The following is a 17,334-nucleotide window of genomic DNA, read 5'->3' as shown; positions in this document are numbered from 1 at the left end:
TGGTTCCTCTCCCAGGCCACTGGGTCTGGAGAGTGGGGAGCACTGTGTCCCTGCCTTACAACAGCAGGTGGGGTGTACGGGACAATAGGAGCCAGCATCTGTCCCCCTCAAATCTTGAGCCGGGCATTCTCCAGCTGGGAATCCTGAGCAAGACAGCACCGAGGGGCCCCCCCACAGTCACAGACTCTCGGACAAAGCAGCAGGGAACTGAAGGGCCAACCAGCAGCCAAGCTAGCCTTCTGAGAATCAGAAAGGCTCCCCTCCGCCCTTGGAGCAAACGTCCTCAGCTGGGCCCCACCCCTGGGAACAGAGCAGACAGCTGCAGGTCCTGCTGAGAGCCCCTGGAAACCCCCAAACCCCAGACCTTTGGCTGGGGGCCCACCCCTAGAAGCAGCACAGGAAAACCAACCATCCGCCCAGCATGCTGAGACCGAAGCTTGCAGATCCATCCCACGGCCCACTGTGAGGCCACTGGCTGGGCTGAGAGCTAGTCGTACAGCAGCACACAGCCTCTGGGAATCGACCGAACACCTACAAAAACGGCAAACTCTGACATAGTCAGCAGAGGAATCAATTTGGCTGAGAACCACAGGTATTCACATACTCCCAGAACCACGGTCCCAATCCAAGCAAAGACCGCTACCTACTGACCACAGAGCGAACTACAACAACAGTTCTCGATGCCCAGGAGAGCTCAAAGAAGAATCACGACATACATAAATAATCAAAGTCCCACGCAAAGCCCAAAAAGCAACAAGAGCTAAGGGATGAGAGAGATGTCACCATCCCAAGAAATGACACCTGAAGAGACACGAAACATGACCCTATTCAAGGACATGATTGTGCACATGACTAAAGAGATTAAAACAGAATTCCAAAAACAATTCCAGGAACATAAGCAGGAAATCTCCAAAGAGCTCCTAGAATTCAAAAGAGAAATGGAAGAAAAGATTAATACCCTCAGAGCAGACATGAACAGCTCAGCGTCCACACTTCAAGCAAAAATGGAGGCATTAAGCAGCAGATTGATGGAGACGGAGAATAGAACATCAGAAACGGAAGACAAAACACAGAGCTGGAACAGAGAATCGCCACCTTGGAAAAATCAGTCAGAATCTACCAGAGAGAGCTCCAGGAACTGGCAGATCTTCGTATAATAGGGATTGAGGAGGGGGCCGAATTCCAGGACAAAGGTATGCAACCTTTATTCACCAAAATCATAGCAGAGAACTTCAAAAGGGAAAATACTCACATTATTGAAGGTTTCGGGACCCCACGCAGGCAAGATCCTAGAAGGAACTCACCTAGACATAGCATAGTAAAGACATTAGACCCGAATACCAAGGAATTGATCTTAAATGCTGCAAAAACAAAGAAGGAGCTATATTATAATGGGAAGAACATTCGAATTACAGCAGATCTCTCCACGCAAACCCTAAATGCAAGAAAAGCTTGGAAAAACATCATTGATGTCCTGAAGACCAACAACTGCCAACCCAGACTGATATATCCAGCAAAACTAGCATTTACATTTGAGGGAGAAACAAGAATATTTCACTCCAAAGAGAAGCTTTATGAATACGTGCACACTAAACCAGCGTTACAAAGAATACTAATTAACCGAGAACAAATTGTAGAACATCAAGAACCCCCATCAAGAAGCAAATATCTATAATTCACTAAACACAAAAGGGGAAAAAAGAGAAAGAAACTTAGAAGTAAAAATAAATAACAACAATGGACACTGACCACTTCTCCATAATCTCCCTAAACGTGAACGGGCTGAACAATCCAATCAAAAGACTCAGAGCAGCAGACTGGATTAAGAAACACCACCCATCTATATGTTGCCTCCAAGAGACACACCTCACTGCCAAAGACAGAAACAAATTCCAAGTGAAAGGCTGGAAACGAATTTTCCACTCCAATGCACCATGCAAAAAAGCAGGAGTAGCAATCTTAGTCTCCGATAAAATTTACTTCTCAGTAAAATCAGTACACAAAGATAGAGATGGCCATTATATATTAGTAAAGGGTACAATCCATGCCCATAATATTACAGTTATAAACATCTACTCCCCCAACACGGGAGCACCCAAATTCGTCAAACACTCTTTTAGAACTACAGAACAAGATAGACTCAAACACAATCATTGTCGATGACCTCAATACTCCACTCTCAGCAAATGACAGGTCAACTCAACAAAAGTTAAGCAAAGACACCATCGACTTAAATGACACCATAGCCCAGCTGGGCTTAACAGATATACACAGAGTCTTCCACCCAACGGCGAAACTTTTTACATTTTTCTCAGCAGCACATGGAACACACTCCAAAATAGATCATATAATAGTTCATACAGAAAACTTAAGCAGATACAAGAAGTCTGACATAATCCCATGCATCCTATCAGACCACAGTGGAGTCAGACTAATTCTGAACAATGCAGTCAAATTCAAAAACATTCAATAACATGGAAACTGAACAACACACTTCTGAATAACCCCTGGGTAAGAGATCAGATCAGAAATGAAATTAAAAACTTTCTTGAATGTAATGACAATCAAGAAACATCACAAAGAAACTTGTGAGACACAGCAAAGGCAGTTCTAAGAGGCAAATTTATCGCACTACGAGTGCATATTAAAAAGACCGAAGAAGAGCACGTAAATAACCTTAAAAAAAAAAACTGAAACACCTAGAGGAGCAAGAAGGAGTTAATTCTAAAACACCTAAAAGGACAGAAATAACAAAAATAAAATCAGAAATTTCAGAGATTGAAATAAGATCTACTATACACAAAATTGATAAATCAAAAAGTTGGTTCTTTGAAAGAGTCAACAAAATTAACAGACCCTTGGCAAGATTAATCAAAAAAAGGAAAGGGGAGACTCAAATAAACAAGATTAGAGACCCCATGGGAACAATCACAACTGATTCCCAAGAAATCCAGTCCATAATGAATAGGTACTACCAGGGCCTATATTCAAAGAAACAAGAAAATCTAGTAGAAATGGATGATTTCTTAAATAAATATAGGCTACCCACACTGAACAATGATGAGGTAAACAAATTGAACAGACCAATTTCTTACAACGAAATTGTGGAAGCAATCAGGGAAATGCCAACCAAAAAAAAGCCCAGGTCCAGATGGTTTCACTGTGGAATTCTACAAGACATTTAAGGATGAAATAACACCTATACTCTTGAAACTCTTCCGAGAAATAGAAACAGAAGGAGCAATACCAAACTCATTTTATGAAGCTAATATTACTCTCATCCCCAAGCCAGGGAAAGACCCAACAAAAAAAAGAAAACTACAGACCTATCTCTCTAATGAACACAGATGCAAAACTCCTCAATAAAATATTAGCCAACAGAATCCAGAAACAAATTTAAAAACACATACACTATGATCAAGTGGGCTTCATCCCACAAATGCAAGGCTGGTTTAACATTCGCAATTCAATCAATGTAATACATCATATCAATAGAGCTAAAGATAAGAATCATATGATAATTTCTCTGGACGCAGAGAAGGCATTTGACAAAATACAACATCCATTCATGTTGAAAGCATTAGAAAAAATAGGAATAAGAGGTACATTCCTCAAAATAGTGAAAGCCATATATGAAAAACCTACAGTATTATACTAAATGGTGAAAGACTGGAACCATTCACCTTAAAATCAGCAACTAGACAGGGATGCCCACTCTCTCCACTTCTCTTCAATATAGTGCTGGAACCCTTAGCCAGAGCAATAAGGCAAGAAAAGGACATCAAAGGGATCCACATAGGGAAAGAAGAAATTAAACTACCTTATTCACATACGACATGATCCTCTACTTGAGTGACCCAACAAACTCCACTCCCAAACTACTGAAATTAATAAACCACTTTAGCAAAGTGGCAGGATACAAAATCAACCTTCAAAAGTCAGTAGCCTTCTTGTACACCAACAATACACAAACAGAAGGCCAAATCAAGAAAATGATCCCATTCCCAATAGCCCCCAAAAGAATAAAATACTTAGGAATATACTTAACCAAAGAAGTAAAGGAATTAATCAATGAAAATTATAAAAGCCTAATGAAAGAAATTAAAGAGGACACTAGGAAATGGAAAGACATCCCATGCTCATGGCTAGGGAGAACCAACATAGTAAAAATGGCTATACTGCCAAAACTGATATACAAATTCAATGCAATCCCCATCAAAATCCCAAAGACATTCTTTATGGAAATTGAAGATATAATCCAAAGATTCATATGGAACAAGAAAAGATCTAGAATAGCCAAAAAGAGCAATGCTGGTGGTATTACTATACCAGACTTCAAACTCTACTATAGAGCCATAGTAACAAAAACTGCTTGGTACTGGCACAAAAACAGACCAGAAGATCAGTGGAACAGAATAGAAGACCCAGAAATAGAACCATATACCTATAGGCAACTTGTATTTGACAAAGGAGCCAAAGATAAACAATGAAACAAACACAGTCTATTCAATTATTGGTGCTGGCAAAACTGGGCAGCCACATGCAGAAAACTAAAAATTGACCCCAGCCTTTCACCATGCACAAGCATTAACTCAAAGTGGAGCAAAGACCTCAACATCAGACCAGAAACCGTGAAATTGCCACATGATAATGTAGGAGAGACACTGGAACTCATAGGCACAGGCAATAGATTCCTGAACAGAATCCCAGGGTCACAACAGATCGGAGAGAGACTCGATAAATGTGACTACCTAAAAATAAAAAGTTTCTGTACAGATAAAAACATAGTTGCAAAAGTAGAGAGACAGCCAACCAACTGGGAAAAGATATTCACCAACAATATCCAGTATCTACAGGGAACTCAAGAAACTAATCCCCCCCAAACCCAATAAACCATTCACTAAACGGGCAAGGGAACTAAAGAGAGACCTATCAGAAGAAGAGATTAAAATGGCAGAAAAACATATGAAAAAATGTTCATCATCTATGGTCATAAAGGAAATGCAAATAAAAACAACCCTAAGATACCACCTTACCCCAACAAGAATGGCCAAGATTTTGAACTCAGACAATGACAGTTGCTGGTGGGGTTGTGGAGAAAAAGGAACCCTACTGCACTGCTGGTGGGATTGTCAACTAGTTCAGCCACTCTGGAAAGCAGTGTGGAGGTTCCTTAAAGAACTGAAAAGAGACCTTTCCTATGATCCCGCCATACCACTTCTGGGCATCTATCCTGACCCAGGATATTATAAAGACACCTACTCAGCTATGTTCATCTCTGCACTATTCACAATAACCAGGCGATGGAAACAACCCAGATGCCCTACTGTAGATGAATGGATACAGAAAATGTGGTATATATACACAATGGAATTCTACATAGCCAACAGACAAGATAAAATAATGGCATTCGCAGGGAAGTGGATGAATCTAGAGCGAATCATGCTGAGTGAGACAAGTCAAGACCTAAGGAACAAAAGGCGCATGGTATCCTTAATATGCAGTTATTAAATCCAAAGTGTACAAGAGCGAGGACTCAATAACTGCATACCCAAAGCAATGGACATGGTAATGGAAATACAAACATAACTACATAGACAAAAACCTATGACTCTATAATCATGTTTTATTTCATAAACTGATACGTTTCTATGACATACAAACCGTTAGCCTAATTCTGATTAAGTTCTAAAGACTAAGTCCCAGAAAATGTAATTAGAGATTTCCTCCTTGAACAATTGTTTAACTTGTCATTTAAAATATGATGTAAACATAAGCCATATAATTAATGATTGTTGTTCTTAAGGTACTATGTTATCTCTCATCACTTCTACTGTCCCTTGGTTATCTCATATTGTTACTATCTCACTTTGTTACCTGATGTATTGAATATATTTGTATTTGGTTATCTGAAATTGGATAGGGAACGAGGGAAAACAAGATGAGGGGTGGGGGAGGGGCGGAGGGAAATGGGGACCATGACATGTGAAAGGGTATCAATGTGTGGGAATTAAGGCACCATTTATCTGGCAAATATCATGTAACCCTTCTATTAATTACAATAAAAAATATATTTTAAAAAAGCTATGATGCATAAAAATTAAGCACTTTAAAGTTAAAATAATATGAAATAATTTTCTTCCTCAGGGGAAAATATTAGTAGATGGGATTTTTGTAATACCAGAAAGTTTAAGGCAGCTACATGATGTGAGTCTTTGCATCCAGCAAGAGAAGGATTCAGTCAGCATATGAACACAGTAAAGGTAATGGAAAATTTAATGAAGAAAGAAATGGAGCAGAGAAAAGGAGCACAAGGCATAGATGTTCCACAGAAAGACAACACTTCTGCCCATTTCTACCATTTGTGTCATCTTCCTCTTTACAGAGGTGGATGTAGGGTTAAGAGTGAGGCAACTTTCTGATTGGTGGGATTTCCTTTGTTTCCTGTAGTGTTGTGGCACCAAAGATTTACCATTTCATTCTTATTTCCTTGTTCTTTTATAATTCCCTGCCCCACCCCACACCCCCATGTCATTGTCAGGTGGGCTTGGATTTCTCAGCTTATCCTGCCATCTGCAAAGGGAACAGGCTTTAAATCTCCAATTGACTGTTCTTTTACTATCATTTGGATGGCAATTAGGTCATGAAGATAGACTCATCAAGAGCCCTCTTTTTATTATGTGAAGACACAAGGAAAGCCAGGTATGGGCATCTTAGAAAATGACCCTGGTTGAAATAATCAAATTGATGGCTCAGATTCCCAGCCTCTAGACTGAAAAATAAGTTGTTGTCCCTTGTATTGTGCTATAAAAATTCAAAATAAAACAAGGTATTATTGGAAAAAAAATACTAGCGAGTAAATAACCAAGTTTTAGAAGACTAAATACAGTATGTCATTTATTTACATGGGGATTAAAATAACTTACTCTAAGACAATTTTTTATATTACAATTTGTGATTAAAAATATGAGACATTGAACACAAACTTTTAAGTGAAAATTATCACCAAGAAAGAAGAGACATAAGATGGGGAAAAACACATAACGTATTATAAGTTATGTGGCATCTTCATTCAGTGGTAAATTTATAGATGTTCATCATATTGTTATGTTTCATGAATTATTTAGGCATTACATATTAAGAAAGCTATATGTTTATCCATATATAATATCTGTATAAAGCAGAGCGATACTGGTTGTACATAGTCATCTTTTAGTTAGAAAAATATATTTTGCATCAGGTGCTCATGGCTCACACTATAATCATTGCTACTTAGGTGGCTGAGATCTGGTTTCAAGCTAGCCCTAGGCAGAAAGGTCCCTGAGACATATCTCCAATTAACCAAAAAGCCAAAAGTATAGTTGTGGCTCAAGAGGTACAATGTTGTCCTTGAGTACAAAAGCTCAGGGACAGGCCTAAACATTGAGTTAAAGCCCCAGAACAGGGGCACACGACACAAAACCATGCACACACACACAAATACACACTATATGTATGTATGGGTATAGATAGATATAGATATACACATATATACTGATATTTGCATATAATATAAAATATATAAATGGACATATATAATATAAATAATTAACAAAAATATTATTTTAGTAACATTGTGTTTATAACTTTTTCCTTGGGACATTTTTCCCTAATAATAATATTGAGAGTACGCTAAGCCCATTTACTTACACAAAGATTTGTGGGATAAACCCTAACAGAAGCATTTACAAAGAGAAACACATTCAGGAACTGGGAATCCATTCAAGAGTAGTTACATAACAATAAACTACTCTTTCTGAAACCCAATTGATTCCTTGTCTATGTTGAATAAAGCTAACAAATTGAATAAAGATTAAATATGTCAGAAGTGTTTATACCTGCTATTAAGAAGACAAACTAAGGATCTCTTTATTTGAATGAAACAACAGTAAGTTTTAAGTTCATATGGTACTTTAGAAAATAATTATAACTTTAAAAAAATAAGTATTATTTTAACTGTTTTTTTTTCTTGGTTGGTATTCTTCCATCCAAAAGTACAGTAATCAAAATATGCCTATGAAGAATGTACAAATCAGTGACTTTTTAAGTACTTGAAATAAGGATAGTAATAAACAAGTTGTAAATGGATGAGAGGGCCTAAAAATTTAACTCAATAATCTGCTTCATAGGTTGCTAAATGACAGGTTCATCTAATTACAAGAAAACATTTACAAGGGCTCATATCTAAAATATATCAACAGTTCAAAAACTTGAATATCTCCAAAACAAATCTTCAAAGAAACAACCATCCCATTAGAAGGTGGGCTAAAGACTTAAAGAGTGACTTCTCTGAAGAGGAAATAAGAATGGCCTACAGACACATGAAGAAATGCTTGACATCTCTGGCCATACAAGAAATGCAAATCAAAACAACTTTGAGATTCCACCTCACTCCAGATGGAATGGCCATTATCAAGAAATCTAATAACAACAGATGCTGGCAGGGATGTGGCCAGGAGGGATTGTTACTACACAGTTGGTAAGAATGTAAACTCCTTCAACCACTATGGAAAGCCAGTTCCTCAAAAGACTAAACATAGGTCTCCACTATGACCCAGCAATTCCACTCCTTGACATTTACCCAAATGTCTAGAAATAAGGACATACTAAAGCCACTAGCGCAATGATGTTCATTGCAGCACTATTTACCATAGCAAAGATATGAAACCAACCCAGATGCCCCTCAATAGATGATCTGATCAAGAAGATGTGGTACTTAGACACAATGGAATTCTATGTAGCCATCAGAAAGAATGATATTATCTTATTTGTAAGGAAATGTAAAGACTTGGAAAAAATCATATTAAGTAAGCCAGATGCAAAGGAACATAGGCTCAATGGTTTCCCTCATTTGTAATAACTAGTACATATCTAGAACTCTCCTAGCAGAGGATTACAATAGCTCAAAACCTAGGTCGGTAAGGTCATATAGGATGAGACTAAATGAAAGGACCTCTAGGATAAAGAAACAAGAGCTTTACCTTGTGTGATTGTTGTTCTTATGTACTATGTTACTTCTTTTTTGTTGCCCTTTGGTTAATCTCATATTGTTACTGTATCTGAGTTTGTTACCTGGTATTCTGTATATACGTTTATTTGTTTATTTGAAATAGGAAAGAGAAGGGGGAAAAACAAGATGATTGGGAAGGGTCAAGGAGGGAAATAGGGACAAAAACATGAAAGGGGTATCAATGTGTGAGAAGCAATGCACCTGCTATCTGGCAAATGTAACTGTAACCCCTCTATACATTACCCAGACAATAACAAAGAAAAAAAGAGAAAAGAAAACATTACCACAAAAGATCATCTGACAGTACACTGACAGAATGCAAAATGGACTTTAATCCTGAGGGGAAAAAAAGTGATTTCCCTTGGTTTTCTAAAACATGGTTTAAAAAAAAAAAGAAAATGTTGCAGCAACAGCCACTGGAGGGAGGACTTAATATTGGAATGAGAATAAAACAAGTACAAAACATTTTTAACATTTTATCTGGTGTTTTTTCTGAACATAAAATTTTGCTACATTCTATTTGTTAAAATGTCAAATGTTGAAAATGTTTTTTCTGTATGAGTTAAACTTCCTCAATTCAAGTGTCCTTTTGTACATTAATTAGCAATAATAAAATTATAATGCTGCTTGATCAATAATAAAATTATAAAGCTGCTTGGTCTGACAAAGAAGTAGCACCAATCATACTGTACATGTACATTCAATGGCTTACACTTTTTACTAAATAAGCCTATATTTTGTTCATTTAAAATATCCTCCTATTTTGCTAGAGGACATCAAGCACTACTGAGTTCCTGAAATCTGACTACAGATAAATTAACAGAATTTTCTTTTTAAAAAAATGAAAAAAAGGCCAGGAGTTTTGGCCTAATGGTAAGAGTGCTTGTCTAGCATATAGGAAGACCTGGGTTGGATTCCTTGGTATCACATACATAGAAAAAGGTGTAAGTGGTTCTATGGCTCAAGTAGTAGAGCAGTAGGACTTGAGAAAGCCCAAGGACAGTGCTCAGGCCTTTAAGCCTGAAGCCTGGAGTTTTAGCCCCAGGACTGGCAAAAAGAAAGAAAGAAAAAAAAGAAAGATCAAAAGAAGGGAGGGAGGGAAAAAAGGAGGGAGGAAGGGAGGGAGGAAGGGAGGGGAATTTTGGATTGAATCCATTCCCAGGCTAGTGCTATGCAGCTCCATGTGTTCCTATGATGTTGGAGTAAACTACAGCTTCCTGTCAGTCATGCTATCACAAGAGAAAACATTTCCGCTGCAGTACATTGCATTGCTAAGGTATGATTTTCAATGTTAGGTGTACTAAATACACTTTCCACTCACAGTGGCTTTTGTAGGGTATACTTTCACCATAAGTTGAAGAACAACTGTATATAGTCCCCTGAATTTTATAATTTGTTTATCAAAGACATATTTTTATCTCCCATGTTCTTTCATTTGAAACAGGAATGCTTACAGCAGCATTCTGACTTTGGGAGGGGCGGGCTTTTTGATTGCTTGTTCTGTTCTGTTTTTTAGGTTCTGTACTTATCTGGCATCTGTTCATCATTGAGCCTATTTCATGAATTACCTTTGCACCTTGATGTTCTGAATTTTGGACGCTTTACAGAACTCAAGAGAGACAGCGCTCCCCAAAGCTAGCTAATTTCCATTTGCCTATAAGCACCATTTCATACACAAAGGTATAATTCCTCATTTATATATCCAACTAAATCCTTATCTACTTCATAAACAAAGTTAACATCTCTCCTGCCTGCCCTAAACCATCCCGTATGAGTTAACAATCAAGGAGAGCTCACTCCTTTATCTAGAAATATTCAAACCAGTTAATTCCAAACTGTTTACTTGAGAGTTTTCTTTAGATCAGTCTGATTCCTAACCAAAACCTGCTGTTTCTTCTGAAGCCTTGTATGTGAATCCATACCTCACATTTCCAGGAGAACTATGAGCAGCAACATTAATCTCTTTTTTCAATGTGCTGGCCTGTCCATGTTGTCACTTAGTTCTCTTTTACAAATTAAGACACTGGCATATACAGGCAGTTATCCTGTACCTGTCCCACAACTATATGTTGATTATTAGGACAACAGAGAAACAAATGGAAAGGAATTATAATCAAGGAGCTACACTCCGTGGAGTACATCCAAGGAGCCCCCTTCATACTAGGGCCTAATATGCACGATGTGGGTATGGACTTAGAAATGGCATAGTAATAGGTTAAGACACATTAAGGCATGGGAGGTAGGGAATAGGAAATGAATTTGAAAAGGATCTGCATCATTGGAGACTGAAGGGTGGATTGTTATAACACCTAAACTGTTCCCCTAGTGAGTCTCAAGTGCTCGAAGGGGGGTTACTCTCATATTATTTCCTCCCCTCCTATAGCAGAATTAGTGTGCATAACCAATAATAGATAGGAGAGGTAATACTATGACACTTCTGAGAGATTTATGTTGCAAACAATTTCTTAGTGTTCTTTCTCTCTCAGCTCACTTTTTGGAAGGTGAGCTGTGAGTAGCTCAATAAAGAAGCCCACTTAGTAACAAGCTACTTGCCAACAGCCATGGGAGTAGACATGGAAGTAGATCCCACAGATACAAATTACAGATGACTTGTAGCCTTGGCTGACACCTTAACCTCATCAAAGATCCTAAATGAAAGCTACCAAGTAGTCCTACATTTTTGACCCTAAGAAACTGTGAGAGAAAGTCTTTTGCTTCATGATGCCATAGATTCAAGCAATTTATTACACAGCAGCAGACAATATATATTAAAATCTTTAATTAGCTAGGAGATGTCACTTAAGCATCCAGATTCATTAGTTCTCATCATCACTGAATTGTCTATTGATTTTCCAATTCAGAAATAATTTATTTTCCATGGGAAAGAAGGAGTACTCTTTAAATCTACAACATTAATGGTTACCAGTCTATGGGAAAACCATATATATACATACATATGTATGTTTTTATATGTATATGTGTGTATATATACATATATACATATATATATATAACTAGCTTATATAACTCACATTTCAGTAATAAAGCTTGACCTGGCTAAAAAAAAAATCTCTCTTTGTTTTAATGAATAAAAACAGAATGAAGTTAGATTTAAAAAACGCACATTCTTAATTAACACAGCCAAAACCACAAACTCATATGCTTGTTTTGATATAAATAACTGCATGTGTTTCTTGTTCAGAAAAATACCCAGAATAAATATGGTTATTTTAAACAATGTTTTCAGTGGTGAGACTGAAATATCAAATTTCTTAGCAGTGTTTGTAGTATTGGAAATGAAGATAAAAATATCACAATCACACTGTTTCAAAATAATTAACCATTACTTCTAACCAATAAGTGTTCATCACAATTTCCTGTCAAATACATTAGCACAAACTGACAATATTTTGACCAACTAGAAAAAAAAAGTCTTTATGAATTGAGTACAGACCAAAAGTGCTTGATGCCAAAGTAAAAGTTCCAAATGACCTCCAGTAAAATCAATTTTGTTGGCCCTAGCACAAAACTTAGGGACATCTTGTTTAAAAGTTTCAGTTGAATCCAACTAAAAGACAAAACCATTATCTGACAGCAGCTAAGAGGAAAACACTGAAGAACAGAGGGGGCAAGAATCTAATTTTGAGTACTACAGACAGGAAGTCTGCTCTTAAAAACAAAGTCCAAACAATAAAGATGTCTTAAAAAAAAAAATGGAGCCGGCCATGATGGTTCATGCCTGTAATCCTAACTACTCAGGCTGAGATCTGAAGATTATGGTTCAAAGCCAGCCCAGGCACTAAAAAGGATGTGAGTCACTTGTCTCCAATTAATCACCAGAAAAAAAAAGTGACACTGTGACTCAAGGGGTATGGCGGTGGCCTTGAGCTGAAGAGCTCAGGGACAGTGCCCAGGCCAAGAATTAAAGCCCCACAACTGACCAAAAAAAAGAGCAGGGGGGGGGCAGGGCGGGGCGGGGGGGGGGGGGGGGGGGGGGTAGAAAGTTACAAAAGAGCAAAGACAAACAGTATAGTAGTCTCACCAATGTTTGTATAACATAGGGATCAAAACACTGAATGGTTACAGGCATCAAGAGGTTTATCTTGGTGATTATTGTTCTTAATGTTATGTTATTTCTGTTCTCTTTTTTTTCCCCTAATGGTTAATTTCATGTGGTTACTGTATCTGACTTTGTTACCTGGTATATTGTATATAGGTTTATTTGAAACAGGGAAGGGAGAGGGGTGGAACAAGATGATTGGGAGGGGGAGGGAAATGGGGGCAAAACATGAGAAGGGGTATCAATGTGCAAGAAGTAATGCAACTACTACCTGATCAATGTAACTGTAACCCCTCTATACATTATCTCTGACAAAGAAAGAAAGAAAGAAAGAAAGAAAGAAAGAAAGAAAGAAAGAAAGAAGAAGGAAGGAAGGAAGGAAGGAAGGAAGGAAGGAAGGAAGGAAGGAAGGAAGGAAGGAAGGAAGGAAAGAAAGAAAGAAAGAAAGAAAGAAAGAAAGAAAGAAAGAAAGAAAGAAAGAAAGAAAGAAAGAAAGACTTAAAAGGAAGTGAGTTTCTGTCATCATGAGATCACATAGCAGAAGCAGTGGAAAACCCAAGAGGCTGCTTATCCAGCTGCTGCCATACAGCATGAGAGTCCAATGTGACAGGAACTTTACATTTTCACAGAAAACAAAAATACACTTTGGCTTAAATTAGATGGAAACTAATTTTTTAAATTTTAAAATTGTTCAGGCTTCTTAGCCTCAAATTGCAAACTTTGCAGAGCTTGTTTTTACCACTACTTGCTTTTGTCTTTGGTTTTGTTTTTTCAGTCTTAGGAATTGAGCCTATGGCCTTATGCACACTAAAGAATGCTCTAACCTTTTTAAAAATCAATTCATCTTAAGAAAGTATCTTGCTAAATTAGCAGACTGGTTTCAAACTTGTGACCTTCCTGCCCCAGTCTCTCAAGTAGTTGGAATGCCAGATAAGCACCACAACAACAGTTCTATACAATATTATAGAATATAATACTTTAACAGTCTCCTTCATGGTGCAACAACACCTAAGGTAAAATAAGATATTTCAGTAATGAAAGTAAGAAAACTTTCTTAATAAAGACCCAGAAATACAACAAATTAAACAAACTTTGGACAAACGGGACTGCAATAAACTGCAGAGCTTCTGTATGGCAAAGGACAGAGCTAGCAAGTTAAATAGAAAGTCTGCACAGTGCGAGAAGATCTTCACTAATCATACAACAGACAAAGGCCTCATGTCTAAAATACATCTACAAAACTGAATCTCTCCAAAACAAAACTTCAAAGAAACAACCATCCCATTAAAAGGTGGGCTAGACTTAAAGAGTGACTTCTCTGAAGAGGAAATACGAATGGCCTATAGACACATGAACAAATGCTTGACATCTCTGGCCATACAAGAAATGCAAATCAAAACAACTTTGATATTCCACCTCACCCCAGATAGAATGGCCATAATCAGGAAATCTAATAACAACCGATGCTGGCAGGGTTATGGCCAGGAGGGAGTGCTACTGCACTGTTGGTGGGAGTGCAAACTCGTTCAACCACTATGGAAAGCAGTATGGCAGTTCCTCAAAAGACTAAACATAGAACTCCCCTATGACCCAGCAATTCCACTCCTTGGCCTTTACCCAATTGTCCAGAATCAAGGACATACTAAATCCACTAGCACAATGATGTTCATTGCAGCACTATTTACCATAGCAAAGATATGAAACCAATCCAGATGCCCCTCAGTAGATGATTGGATCAAGAAGATAGAGTGTTGTATACTTCTGCTCCTGGACTGGCTTCAAGCTGTGATCCTCTAGGTCTCAGCCCCAAGTACCTAAGATTTCAGAAAGAACTATTTGCTCCAGGCTTCCTTCCTTCTTAAATACTTTATATATAAAAATAGCCTAATGGGTTCGGGAGTTTGGCCTAGTGGTAGAGTGCTTGCCTAGCATGCATGAAGACCCGGGTTTGATTCCTCGGTACCACATACGTAGCAAAAAGCCAGAAGTGGTGCTGTGGCTCAAGTGATAGAGCCCTAGCCTTGAGAAAATCCAGGGACAGTTCTCAGGTCCTGAGCCCAAGCCCAGGACTGGTAAAAAAAAAAATACCCTAATGATATAAGAAAACATCAAAGACTACTCAACTCATCCTTCTAGGAATAGAAATTATGTGATACATTGTCTGAAGAACTTACATTTATTTTTATTTTGTAGCACTATATAACGCTGCATATCTTCCAAATTATGACTTTTGACCATATGACTTGGCAGGTTCTACCTGACGTACAGTAGACTTTAGTGGATTACTCAGGGCAAATGTTTCCCTGCAGAACACCTTCTGAGTAGTTGGCATTTGGCCCACTTTCATTTATTCTCCATCCCACTCCAGTTAGTGGATCTATATTAGTCTCTGTCACTTTGTGGTTGGGTCCCCTTTCCTCTGCTGTCACTTACAGTGTTCACAATTTATCACTGGTACTGATCTCCTTTCTTGCTGCCCATCTAGCCACATACTCTTGTCAGGTTGTTATCCAACCTATCTTGTCTCTGTTTCTTCATCATTTTTTAGCTCTTCTGTTTCCAATTTCTCTCAACTAGCCAACAAAAGAAGTCTATTTCATAAACATAGCCATCCAATCTATATGGCTCCTTTCTTCCAACTAAAAAGAATAAAACAAAGCAGGTCAGTCAGAATAATCTTTGGCTTTCCTAAACTATCTTCACTATATTCTGATGCAACCAAGTTTATTCACTATATAAAAGGTGCCTTTTTAGTGGGGGGTTGTTTTAATTTATAGGTTTGGAATTATTGCAGATACTATGCCTATAGACAATTGAGGGTTTTCGTAATTATAATATCTACTTCAGGGTTTTAAAGCAACAAGACATGGGACAGCTGCTATCTTAAAAGGCAACCCAACTGTTTATAAACTTGGAAGACAAACCTCAAAATCTGTTATTAAAACTTGATCTTAAAGTAGAGCACTTAGGTAAGAGGATTGTATACTCAAGATTAGCTTGGGCTACACAGAGTTCTAAGCCAACTAGAACTATATAGTGAAAGCCTGTCTCAAAAAAATTAACAAAATCAGTAAGATCTATCAATGTTCAAAAAGCAAAGAGACTTATCTTTCATCAAATAAAAATCACAAACACTCCTGATATACCCATGTAAATGGAGATTTTGTGTGTGTGTGTGTGTGTGTGTGTGTGTGTGTGTGTGTGTGTTTAGGGTTGGGTTTTTGGGGGGGGTATTTTGTTGCTACTTTTTGTATGTTTATTTTGCTAGGTGCTGGTAGTTAAGACTGAGGATCACAGTTCAAAGCCACCCTGGGAAGGAAAGTCTATGAGACTCTTATCTCCAATAAATTACTAAAAAGTTTCCAGAAGTGGCACTGTGTCTTAAGTGTTAGAATGCAAGCTTGTGCAAAAGAAACTCAGGAACAGAGCCCCTAGTTCAAGCACCAAGGTCAGCACCCCAAACATATATAATATGTTTGGTGAAAAATATTGGTAAGGTTTGAGAAAAAATTTAATTCCTGGGTAATGCTGTGGAGTAGCCATTGTGGCAAAAACTGCATGTTAATTCTAAAACAACAACAACAACAGTTTTCAATTGCTACAACAAATACTAGATGGAATAATCTTACAATGAGAACAGATTCAATTCCCTCATGATTTAAGAGGAGCAAATCACTAGCCAACAGCTAGTCCTGAAGGGTTCCACTACCCACTTCAAGGATATAACTTCAATAAACTAAAACTTCCATTAGACTCCCCTTATTCCGTGTGTGTGTGTGTGTGTGTGTGTGTGTGTGTGTGTGTGTGTGCATGCGTGTGTGTGTGTGTGCGTGCGTGTGTGTGTTACTGCAGTTTGAATGCAGGATCTTGAGCTAGGCGGGCATGTGCTCTATTACTTCAGTCGTGCCCTCACTTTGCTACGTTCCACTTACTTCCTAACAGTTTCACCAATTCCCAATAGTGCCTCTCTGGAGACCAAGACTTTAAAATGTCATCCTTTGGGGGAACACTTAAGATTCTAAGTATAGCAAATTACCAAATTACCATATAATCCAGTAATTTCATTTCTGAGTAGACACACAAAAGAAAGGAAAGCAGAAAACAGATATGTACACAGATATCAAAAGGAATTATTTACAATAACTAAAGTGGAAGAAATTCCAAGCATATATAGATAAACCAATGGGTAAATAAAAAAATAATATATACATGTAATGATTATTAT

General features: G+C 37.8%; 1 protein-coding gene across 8 annotated transcripts in view; it reads right to left on the bottom strand.

Annotated features, from left to right (window-relative positions):
• Positions 1 to 17,334, bottom strand: part of Arb2a (ARB2 cotranscriptional regulator A) — a 391,209-nt gene that overhangs the window by 371,690 nt on the left and 2,185 nt on the right. The gene's annotated exons all lie outside the window — the stretch shown is intronic.

The sequence above is a fragment of the Megascapheus bottae genome, chromosome 4, assembly GCF_031878675.1.
Source record: "Megascapheus bottae isolate mThoBot1 chromosome 4, mThoBot2.hap1, whole genome shotgun sequence".
NCBI classification, from domain to species: Eukaryota; Metazoa; Chordata; class Mammalia; order Rodentia; family Geomyidae; genus Megascapheus; species Megascapheus bottae.
The sequence above is the reverse complement of the archived record's forward strand: the minus strand, read 5'-3'. Positions and strand labels throughout refer to the sequence as shown.